The sequence below is a fragment of the Haliaeetus leucocephalus genome, unplaced genomic scaffold, assembly GCF_000737465.1.
Source record: "Haliaeetus leucocephalus isolate CR32 unplaced genomic scaffold, Haliaeetus_leucocephalus-4.0 Scaffold555, whole genome shotgun sequence".
NCBI lineage: Eukaryota > Metazoa > Chordata > Aves > Accipitriformes > Accipitridae > Haliaeetus > Haliaeetus leucocephalus.
The window spans coordinates 10,844,232-10,856,358 of record NW_010972991.1 but is presented as its reverse complement, the minus strand read 5'-3'; positions in this window follow the sequence as shown (position 1 = coordinate 10,856,358).

Below are 12,127 nucleotides of genomic sequence, written 5' to 3'. Positions count from 1 at the left end.
TTATTTTCAATATGCTTAGGACTGCACTCTCACTGCAGATCTTGTTGCTGTTGCTAGAATGGTTTCCATTCAGAAAAATCAACATTTGCCAACCCATACCACACAATTACCATAGTTATTTCCTATTGTGAGCTTAGGGAGAAACTGTGGTATCCCAGATACCACGGTGTGGTAAATATTGAAAAGTAGTGGCCTTTTTATAATGGACATTTTCATCTAATCCAATCCATTCCAAACACTTCCAGATAACAAGACAATAAGGCAGAGTCTGTGTCTAAGTGGTTAGCTCTAACATAATAATCTAATTCTGTCCTGTGATCCCACTTTCAGCAAAAATATTTGATGGCTTCCCTTTTGATAGCTTTAGGAAGTAAGAATGGAATAGAGCTGTGAGCAACCCCAACACCCATCTAGGGAGGTATCTCCTGAAAAAGAAAAGGGGGGGCGGGGAAAACCCAACAAACCCTGTATTTGTATTTTTTAAAGCTAACCCATCTAAAGTGCCAAAAGCCTCCTGGGCTGCATTAGGCAAAGCGTTACCAGCAGGTTGAGGGAGGTGATCCTTCCCTCTGCTCAGCCCTGGTGAGGCCACACCTGGAGCGTGCCGTGTCCAGTGCTGGGCTCCCCAGTACAAGAAAACTATGGATGTACTGGAAAGAGTCCAGTGAAGGGCCACAAAGATGACTGAGGGACTCAGGCATCTGTCATACAAGGAGAGGCTGAGAGAGCTGGGACTGTGCAGCCTGGAGAAGAGAAGGCACAGGGGGATCTTATTAATATGCACCTGATGGGAAAGTAGAGAAGATGGAGCCAGGCTCTTCTCAGTGGTGCACAGCAAGAGGACAAGAGGGAAAGGCATAAATTGAAATGCAGGAAATTCCATGTGAACATCAAGGAAAAGGGTTTTTTACTGTGAGGGTGGCTGAATACAGAACAGGTTGCCCTGAGAGGAGTCCTTGGAGATATTCAAAGCCTGACGGGGACACAGCCCTGAGCACCCTGCTCTGGCTGACCTTGCTCTGAGCAGCAGGGTTGGATTAGATGATCTCCTGAGCTGCCTTCCAGCCTCAAGGATTTTGTGAGTCTTCCTTCAGTGAGAGGCTATCAATTTTAGCCTTCATTCATATTCATTTGCCTTGAAAAAGAAAATATTTTAAATTTCATGGCTATAAAAGTATTAATGAAAATAGACCGACATCCATGACTGAACGTTACAGGTTGCAGTCCGTAAAACTGTACAGCTACTAAAAATGAAGAAACCTACTCTTAAATTCCAGTGTAAATAATTTCAGAATGTTTACGAGGAACCAAGTGAGGCATCTAATGCAGGTTTTACAAAAATTGTTTTCTGCTTGCTCTTTCCTATCAAGATCTTAATGCCTACTTGTAAATGAGACTCAATATAGGGTGTTGTATAGCTTTTCTTAAAAATACCATTAAGATGAGAAGGAGAAGAGAACAACTGTTCTGTATTTTGGAGACATTTCTCCTTAAATAGTGTTTATGTACTGCAAGCATCCCTTCCATAAACAAACCAGGTCTTTGGAACAAGTGAACACAATCTCTGAAGAATCTTTACCAGCTTCTATTTCTGGTACATGATGCACTGAGAATTTTAGGCCAACATGGGCATATGGTCTCCTAGTTTGATAGGAAACATTTCATGGAATTCAACACAGAGCCACAGCATAATGACTGAAGACCTTAAAATCTGTGATATAACATAAGGTTGGGGAAAAAAAAAAGAGAAGAACAAAGAAAAGAGAAGAGAGAGAAAAGAGAAGAACAAAGAAAAGAGAAGAGAGAGAAAAGAGAAGAAGAAAAGAGAAGAGAGAGAAAAGAGAAGAGAAATAAAAGATCAAAGAAAAGAGAAGAGAGAGAAAAGAGAGAGAAAAGAGAAGAACAAAGAGAGAAGAGAGAGAAAAGAGAAGAACAGAGAAGAGAGAGAAGAACAAAGAAAAGAGAAGAGAGAGAATAGAGAATGAAGAGAAGAGAGAGAAAAGAGAACAAAGAGAAACGAGAGAGAAAAGAGAACAAAGAAAAGAGAAAAGAAGATAAAGGGGAAGGGAAGGGAAGAGAAGGGAAGGGAAGGGAAGGGAAGGGAAGGGAAGGGAAGGGAAGGGAAGGGAAGGAAAGGAAGGGAAAAGAAAGGAAAGGAAAGGAAAGGGAAAAAACAAGTGTTTCCTGGTGCAATACTAGAGGCAGTAGGAGCATGTAAAAGCACAAGGAAAGTCATGGTAACTGGTGTGCACAAAGGAATGTTCTGAATTCCTTATTAATCAAGCTTAACCTCATTAACTAAACTGCCTTAACCTCTTTTTTTTTTTTTTTTAGGAGAATCACCCAGTAGGGAAATCAATTTTTAAAAAACCCAAATAATAAACAATATTTATCTTAATAACATTCATGCAGGATTTGTGGCTTTTCTGCCTTTGCAGCCTTAGAAACTGGTATGCCCTCTGTACTTTTTATACTCATTCACATCTGCACAGAGAGAATACTGTAACTGCAGAGCAGTGCTTCCAGCATCCCTAGTCTAATTTTTTTCTTACCTTTAAGAAAGTGGTTCTTAAATTGCTTAAGACACCAGCTTCAAAATCTGCATTGTCAGAATCACTCCTACAGATTGCATTTCACCGAAGGAATTGTTTCTAATTCAAGTGGCGAGGTGAGCATACTGCTGGGGGCAGTCATTCTCTTAAATGGTACGAGCCTGACAAGAGCAGTATGAGAGAAACATATAACTTAGCGGGGTTTTCCATCATGAGTTCTGAATGCCGAGGAAGAAACGTACCCACCCTGTCGCATACTCAGGCTTTAGTTCAGAGCGCAGCGAAGGACTGGAAAATGGCACTCAAGAAATCAAGCACCAGGCTGGAAGGAGAGACACAGCGAAAACCGTCCTGTGAGCCCACAGTTAACTTATTTTTCACATCCTTTGGAGGCTTCTTAAATGAAGCTGACTGCGCAGGAATGCCTTGTAAAACAAGCCCTCCACTTCCTTTCTAAAGTGGTGTCAGCGAAACAGCTCCGCAGCCTCGCTCGCAAGCAGCTGTGGCTGCATCCATGTTGTGACTGGAAAGGCAAAGGCCATTGGGTTGCCTGAATGTGTTCAGGTATTTGTGCAGACCTCGGACACGGGCTCAAAAAGGAACTGTTTGGTCCCGTTCTACTGATCAATACATCAGATTTGCTATTTAGGCAAAAAATGACAGGAAAAAAGTTTCCCTTTTACCTTCCACCTGCTAGTATCACAATTCATCCGATTTTGAAACCAGCCTCCAGAAGCCCCACGTACACAACTTTGAAATAAAAAGAAACCTTTAAATTTAGACATGCTGTACAAAATCATAGCTGCTACTTGCAAATGGGCTATATTCAAAGCCATTTCTCTCTTACTGACGGAACAAAAACTCTGACACTTAAGAATTCACTTTTCAATTTAATTCAGGTTTTCCTTAACAGTGAATGTCAAATTGTTTTCACTCCCTTTCTTTATCACCTTTAGGATCTTTAGGAGTGAGAATGAAAAAGACATACAGCAGAAAGGAGCACATTTATAACGACATGCCTTTTCTCTAGGAGAAAAAAAATAATCTTCCATTTCATCAGCAACTTTGCCAAAAGCCCTCTTTCAGGAACTGAAAAGAGAAGGGCCTTTATTTCCTACATATATTTTATAGGAAACATTTTTTGGTTCTGTGTCATGGACTAGGATTTCACACCTTAGTGGCTAGTCGTATGGAAATGGACATGGCTGTGGAAACTTCATGGCTGTGAAACCCTGATAGTAAAATCAGCAGGAAGATGAGGAAGGTGTGGGGAACACTGAATGATTCATGCGGTAACAGCCTCTGGACCCTTTGAGGAGATTTTGGGATGACTGCCAATGCTACCTGTCTATGACCAGCATCCTGGACCCTCTAAAGCAGGCTTTAAATCTGGGCATGATACAGAGGGAGTATTGCTCTTTTGAATAATGCCCAAATATGTAAGTGGATGTGACATGTATGGATTTTTATAAGGAAAGACCTTTCCAAAATCAGGTTGCAATTACTGATGAGTTATACCTCCCAGAAATAATTCCTAAAATATAAATACCAGGCCCTGTTTCCTTTATTAATAGCAGTCTGAGTTAATGAGGGAACAACTTCCACAAGTTACTGTAGAGCAGTGTAAAGCTAAGCATCTTAGCTACGACATTCAAGAAATCGGTGTTTTGCAACTAACTCTTCCTTTGCCAAACCAAAGAACAAATCCTCTCCTATTTCATACCCAGTGTAACTCCACCTATTGCAGAAAGCACAAGGAGAGCAGAAGTTGGTAGAAAACCTACAGAGCTAGCACTGATTTGATGCCAATCTGTTTAAGACATAGAAGAAGAAAAAAAAAAAAGCAGATAAAAGACTGACTGCACTGAGCTTGGCTTTTGCTATGGGAAGGGCAATTCTTGGCTGATTTTACTATGGCCTTGCCATCTACCTTCGGAGCCCTGGCATATGCGTGGCACTACCATGGCAGACACGGTAGACTTATGTTCAAGACGGCCTACATAATTTTGCATTTCAGGAACGACAGCCCTAGCGCTGCAGCACATACTGCATGCACAGCCGGGGCTGTGATTTCTACTCCATTTCAGTGATTAATGGCTTCGTAATGGAATACAAGTTTCCTACAGAACGTTGCAGTCTCCCTACAAATTCGGCCTTGTCTGCTGTTTATCGGCAGGTTGTAGGGGCAGTGACAGACCAGTGCCGCTGAAAGCACTGGGTGCAGTCCCAGTACAGAGGCAAAGGCGCACGAAGCAGCTGGGCTGTAAGAGTCAGCTGCAGTCACTAGAGGGTACTGCGAGGGCACCCAGAGGGTGCTGCTCCCACGGCAGGGGACAAAGGAAAACACTGGGAAACCCCACCACAGGCAACATCCCTTGACAATTGGATCGGGCTATTTTAAAGGCGGATCTGCCTTTAAAAATGCCTAATCTCACTCCTGATTTCGAAGCGTTCCTGCGGGAAGTATCTGCACGCACACACATGCCACCAATAAGCCAAGCAACTCATGCCTTTATGGTTCATTTTTAAATCCAGTGCAGTCTGTGGATCATGAGTCACACAGTTCCTTCTTACGCAAAAGGCCAAACAGCTACAAAGAGCAGAGCGAGAATGAAATTCCTATGGTTTTAACAACAGTTACTCACAGAAGGCAAGATGGGGATCCCCCTGTTTATGTACAGCGTCACGTAAGATTACAGGGCTATTTAAGCAGTAAAGTAGTACAGAAAAAGAGAGAATGAATCTCAGCATCTGACTTTAGAAGACATCACTATGTTCATTAGTGAAGCAATAGAAAACAATAGCAATCATCTAGTGAAATAATTTTAGCCACTGCTACTTCTGAGTTTATCTATTAAACACTGCTATCCCATATAGAGTAAATAACTGCCAGGAAATCTACTGCACATACTTCAATATTCTGGTATTTTTAAAACACACAACCCTTTTCATGCACGAATATCCCTTAATGTGTCTGCCGGAGTTTCTGTGCTTTGCACAGACTAGCAAGAAGGGATGTTGGATGATGCTTCCGTTATGCTCTTAAGTTCTACCAGATTTCAGTAATAATTCTGATCAACCAGTGCATTCCAGACTTTATTGCCCATCTTTCTTTTTCCATTTCTTCCATCAACCAACCAGTTAATAAGAAAATAGGAAGAAAATGTGTGTGCAATGGATAGCACAGCATTCCAATGAGACACAGAAGTGGACAAATAATAGAATAGTTGGGAATATCAAGCAAAAATGTTAACATTAACTAGGTTTACTTTTCACTCTATTTAAATACAAAAATTTGAAGTAAGAAGTTTCTGTATTTTAGTCTCAGCCAATTTTGGGCCACACTGAATGTTAAATAAACTATTATTTAATCAAATACAGGCATATTAGTCTCACTCCTGCTGACAACTTCAATTAGAGTATTTTTGCTTCATACAAAAAAAAAAAAAGAAAAAAGAAAAAGCTCATGATCTTTAAACTACTATGGCTTCTGCACAACATCTGGTTACAATTTTTTATATATTCAACCATCAAACTTCTATCTCCACAAAACAGTTTACTCAAGATTTGTTTTAATTATTCTGCATTGCAAGCTTCATATGGCTTTGAAAAGGGGGTGAAAGGATCGCTCACGATGCAGACAGATGCAAACTGAAAAGGACTGTACATTGAAAGATGCTTTTGAAACAATTTTTAAAAATGAAAAAATCCTTTCTATCATTGCCAGGAAACAAGTGCTACTTTAACTGTTTCATTACACAGTACCTCTTGGCTTGTTCATTAGCAATTTTCCTGTTTTTTTGGTTGGATTCTAGGATTAAGGCAATCTTTATTAGCAATTTCATTGGAGCCATACAAGTTACAAACACATCTTTCCTCTTTTTCTCGCCAATGCCACAGTGGGAACACTATATTTCTGAAAGTGCTAGTTTAAAACAGAAAACATAGCAAAGAAAGCATCTGAATGTGATAAAGTAGAAATAAAAATGAATTTTATAGCAGCACAGAAAAGCCTTGCTCATACAAAAAAAAAATGTTGTACTGAATTTTAAGCATGGGAGAGATCTAATTTATTTTCATAAGCCTATTCACCTGTGTAAAGTTAAGTGCATTCATAAGCTTTTGCAAGATTGGACCTAAGACAAAAATTAAGAAAATGCCTGGGGTTCTGGTTTTATTAAATGTCAGAGCCTCAGTCAGCCAAAGGGACATAACTATATTTTTCTTAAATGAGTCTTGGGGTGCTACACCAAATCAATGAGTCTTGACATGGTGGAATCACTGTAAACTTTGGAGGATAAGAAACTTCTTACTCATTCATTTGCATTACATATATGGATTAATGGGAAAGCATTATGGAAAGTTATTATTTATTTTATGAGGTAACTGCTTTGAAATCCAGTAAATGAAACTCCTTTTTCCTGTTTTTCAGTCAGTCAGCACCCACCATTCCAAGATAGGAAATTCAAGGAAACTTCAGGTTTTTTTCTGGAGGTTTCTTCTGATGCAAAGCATGGATAAGCTTAGACATGGAATGTCATCTTTTAAGATTTTTTTTTCTTTAAAGATGCTCCAAAGAAGCCAGGAGAAGACATAGCTGCTAAAACACAATTACAACCATGGTCGCCTTATAAGCAGTTGAGCTTCACTGGCTCTGATTCCCAGAGAGAAACTCTTGATTTTGGTACTGGAGCAATATGTGCAGCTTTTTAAAAAATTATTTTTAATGAGGAAACTTCATTTGTGTATTAAAGAGGGCCTGAAGACATGATTTCATTTTGGTTCTGTGAGATATTCTGGTATTAAACTCATGATACAGTCATGTCTCTGAATCGGTGACCCATCATGGGTCAACACATGCATGAAAAAAACCCACCGACACTTTTGAATCCATGGCCAACCATACCAAAATGAGTCTAACCCCCGGAGCCTACTTAATTGTCAGGAGGAGCTCTGAGCAGGCTGTCTCACTAAACTCTGGGCACTGCCTCCACCAGGACTGCAAGAACTGCTGAAACAGTTACCCTCCGCTACAGTAATATTTGACACTTTGCTTGCAACCAAAACAGGGAAATACGGAAGAACGCAAAATTCTAACAGCATGCAAATTGCTGGTAAAAAGTCCCTGTTTTTTACAAAGCCTTGGTTGGCACAGAGGGTGATGATGGAGACGAAGCTTTATTTTTATCTGAACCAGTATTTCATCCTCACGTTCAAAATCTCGCGGTTACACCAAAGACATGACTGTTCCTCCTGGGTTACAGTTGCCATCTCAGCATAACAGCAAAAAGGACTTGCCGGGTTCATGCTGATTAAAGTGAGGAAACATGAATTGTCACTGTCCTCACTGACACAGCCTGAAAACAAAGGGCTTCAGTATTCACTGCCATCTTTTATTTCAGGTATGAAGAGCATGAACATGACTCAGAACAAAAGGAAGCCATTGGTGAAGCCTTCTTTTGCATGTGCCCCCCCCCCAATCCCCATCAACAATCCCAAGGTACATTTTTAGTGTGGTGGGAATTCAGACACACGATTTTGATTAATGTTAATGCAAGTCGTGTGGCCAAATCCCTGTACACCACTTTGAGAGTTTATTCTAAAATCGAAATATAATTAAGGTTGCAACACAAACCAAATAAGGTGAGGAAATGACACTTCATTAGTAACCTATTTGTTACGAGTACCATAGGTAACCTCTTGCAACAGTGTCGTACTATAATTAAATGTTTTAAGTGTTTGTATACCACCACTGTCAACTGGTTAGGAAAATACGGTAAAGACATCCAGACACACTAAAAAAAAGGTTAGCTTCTGCAACTAGAAAAATTACTTAAATTATTTAGTTGTGGTATTGGATCAGAAGATTTTGAGTTCTCTTCCCAGTGACACTTGGAGACGAGTACATTTGTTCTTCGTAAATTTATACTAACGAGCAGTCGTGCATAATACAGCAGACTGTAAACAGAGGAGAAGAGGAGCTGAAGGCAGCAGGACTGCATATGAGGAGTTTCTGTTTAGTCAAGCTGATAGGTAACAGATAAATGATCTAAAGATTGTTTTCAGTTTTCCCTCTTGCACAAAGCTATATTCCAGATCTTTATAACTGTGAAAACCAAACATGAACTCTACAGTGAGAAAGGGTGTCATGCATGGGAAGAGGTCCCGTGCCTGTTGCACTGCTTTTGCTGATGACTGTAAGTGGCATTTCTGTGGTCATTCCCTTATTCTGGTTCTGCAGAAAACTGCCAAGCCAGTTATGGCTTGGGTGGGTTTTGTTTGTTTGTTTGTTTTTAATTATATTATTATTCTTGTGGACTGCAGGCTAAGGTTTTTCATCTTCTCAATCACATGAAAGCCCATGGAAAGAGGAGTTCTCTAAACTCTCTCTTGGAGGCAATGGTAGCCTTTTCACTAAAGATCAGTAGAAGCTACCTAAGAAGCTAATGGCTGTGGACCATAATCTGCAATAAACCACTTTTACTGTCTTTGTAGTGTAGAAAGAAGAGAGTGATTTTGTGTGTGTACATGTGTGCATGAAGAACGGCAGCAATAGTCAGCTGTGCTTTACAGAACAAGGAGATCTTACAGTAGCAAGTGGGCAATGGGTCTATCTGAGATCGAGCAACTTTCCATATCATCACTGAAAGCAAATGAAATTAAAGACACAAAATACAATTCAGTCCTTCATGTAAGATTTAAGATTATTACTGTAGACCTCAGATATTTTGTGCTGGCATTCTGGACATGTGTGATGTTGTTGCTAGCAGTAAATTCAAAGCTCTTAACGTACATAATACAAAACAAAATCTGAGAAAAAGAACTGGTGCTTAATGGAAAAATATCTGGGCCATAGGCATTGATCTTTATTACATATCTATTCACTACACTCCTTGCCATACTTCTAGCAAGTTCAGAAGAGAGGACTACATACTACTACGATAAAATGCAACTTGCAGTCTGTAATCTGACTTTGTAAGCACATTTGGTAGACTCATACAAAATGTACAAGTAAAATGATCTAAATTATAAAGTAGATTTTTTTCTTTTAAAAAAGTCATTGAGTATGTCTTATATAGCTAGGTTTTTCTTTAACATTACAGTCTCTTTAAAAGTGGATTAGACATATACTGTCTTTTGACATAGTGTAAGAAGCAAGAGCGTGCAGAGAGCTCGGAGGATGTAATTTTTTCCCTCTAACATAAAAAGATGTGTGAAGTTACTATGGCTCTTCAAAACGGCCTAGTAATTGAGCCTGGTTATGGTCTCATTAATGCGCAAGTTTCATTTATCACCTTCTTTCTTTGTGGATTATGTGCATTGATTCATCAAGACTTGTGACACCTGGTTTTCATTTGCTCTGTTCAGTGCTTCTTTTTTAATCAGTTTGTACTAGATTGGTGTAAGAAACAGTCTGAAAGTAAAACGCACTAGCCTCCTGAAAACAGAAATGAGAAAATTTCAGCTTTTTTTAAAATTTACAATTAAATGCCTTTTCACTCCCTTTTCATGCTCTTTGCATGCTTTTCTTTTCTCTTTTCATGCTCTTTGCATGCTTTTCTTTCAAGTACGTTTAATAACATGCTTGCTGCAGCTACTCATAACATAAAAGGAGCAAACAAAACAATGTACACTTAACAGGGGAGATGTAGGTGCCTAGTAAGTTCATTATTACAAAAAGTAATTGATTTTAATTCATGTAAATGTAAGTGACAAGAATAACACAGGCAAAGTTTTTTCTTGCTGAACTACAATATCCTTGTTAAGTTGTACAGTTTAATAATGAGATGTTCTCATATAAATTTCCCTCTGCCTTCCTTCTTTACTTCGCTTTTCTAAAATATGTATCACTTCAAATATTTCCATTCCCCATGTCACTGGCAAATGCCAGAAATAGAGAAAGAGAGATCTGATAAAGATAAAGCATGACAAAAGTTTCACGGATAATTGCCTTCACATATCCAGTTCAGCTCTCATCTCTCCTAATTAGCCTCATTACCATACCTTAAGACAGACCAGCAGTCACTCAAACTCCCTGTTTTTTCTGTCAAAACTATTGCTGACAGGCAAATGGACAACACATGCACTGAGTGAGTCTATTCTAGACTATTCTTTTACAAGACTAGCCTCCAGCAGAAAACACAAAACAATAGGTCTTCTATAAATGTATAATGAAAGTATACATACAGTGTGTGAATACTCAATAAATTATTGTTCTATTCATTGCTCCGCCATCACTTAAAATGAGGACAATAAAAAAAGAAAAATCATTTTCATATACTATCATTCTCCAGAATAGCAAAGAGATCAAAACCAATGCAGTATTTCACTATGACTGATACAGACTTTCAGAAGAGCCTTACCACAGTCGCTGAAAAAAAAAATCACTTGAGTACTGTAAAGTTTGAATATGTCAGTGCAGTACTGCTTTCAGCATACCCACGCTATCACAGGAAGCTTTTTGTTTTTACAAACCATGTTCAAATGAAAAAGCTTCATCCCATCGCTCATATTCATTTAAAATTAGCTCGTAAAAAGTATCCACAGAATAGTTCACAGGGGCACTGGAAATATTTTAATATTAAACTCCACTGGCTATCAAAACATTAAACTGTATAATGGGAAGCCATTGAAACCCCTCACAATGTCCATTTCTTTTTCATTGTTGTTTTAGTCACACATTATATTATGTATAGAGATCAGATACATGGTACTTTGTTTTCATTTTCTCTATTTCTCTATAAATTTCATTCTGTCTAACATCTAACCATTTAGATATGTTCTTCTATTATAACCTCCTGTTAAAAGGTGCAATTTTTTAGTGATTAGTCGTATTTTCATGTTCACCGCACCACTAAAAAAAGAGAAATACTGTTTCATAATTTTCATAACAGAAATTTAACACTCACAATGTCACTTATTTAAGAACTGGACATTACACAGTTACTGGTCTCTTTCTCCCCAGCTCCTCAGACACAATCTTTCTTGTGATTTTTTCTTTTGTGCAGCGTAAGTTGCGATGCAATCTCTATAGCAAAAAAAACCCTAGTGAAATGGATTTTCTGCACTTTGCAGTTTGGGGAAACTAACAGTCCATTCAGCGTGACTGAAAAATACCCTGAAGGCCAATATTTACTAAGCATGGCACACACACAGGAGCCTTGTTAAAAATCCACAACAAATCTCTCATTGCAAACAAATCCAGAGGCTTGAAAGCTGCTGCAACTGTCAGGGTAATGCTGATCCTGACAGTAGAAAGCTGCTTTTTTACCAGGCTAACAGCTAGCTAGATGTCTGCTGGCTTCTCACCAAGATTTCACTATTTCAACTTCTTCTCTTCAGGATTTATTAGGTGATGAATATACAGCAATCTATCAGAGGGATAAACAGCGTCAAATGAAGGTAAGGCTGATACATCCGGGCACCCAGTACTCGAAGAACGCCGGTAACCAACGACTATAACTACTTCATGCAAATAGTCAAATAAAGCCATACAAAATTAAACTCTAGGCTGAAGTGAGACACTGTGAGCGAAAGAAATGGGTCAAAGAAGGGCTTCCAAATAACAGGAAATA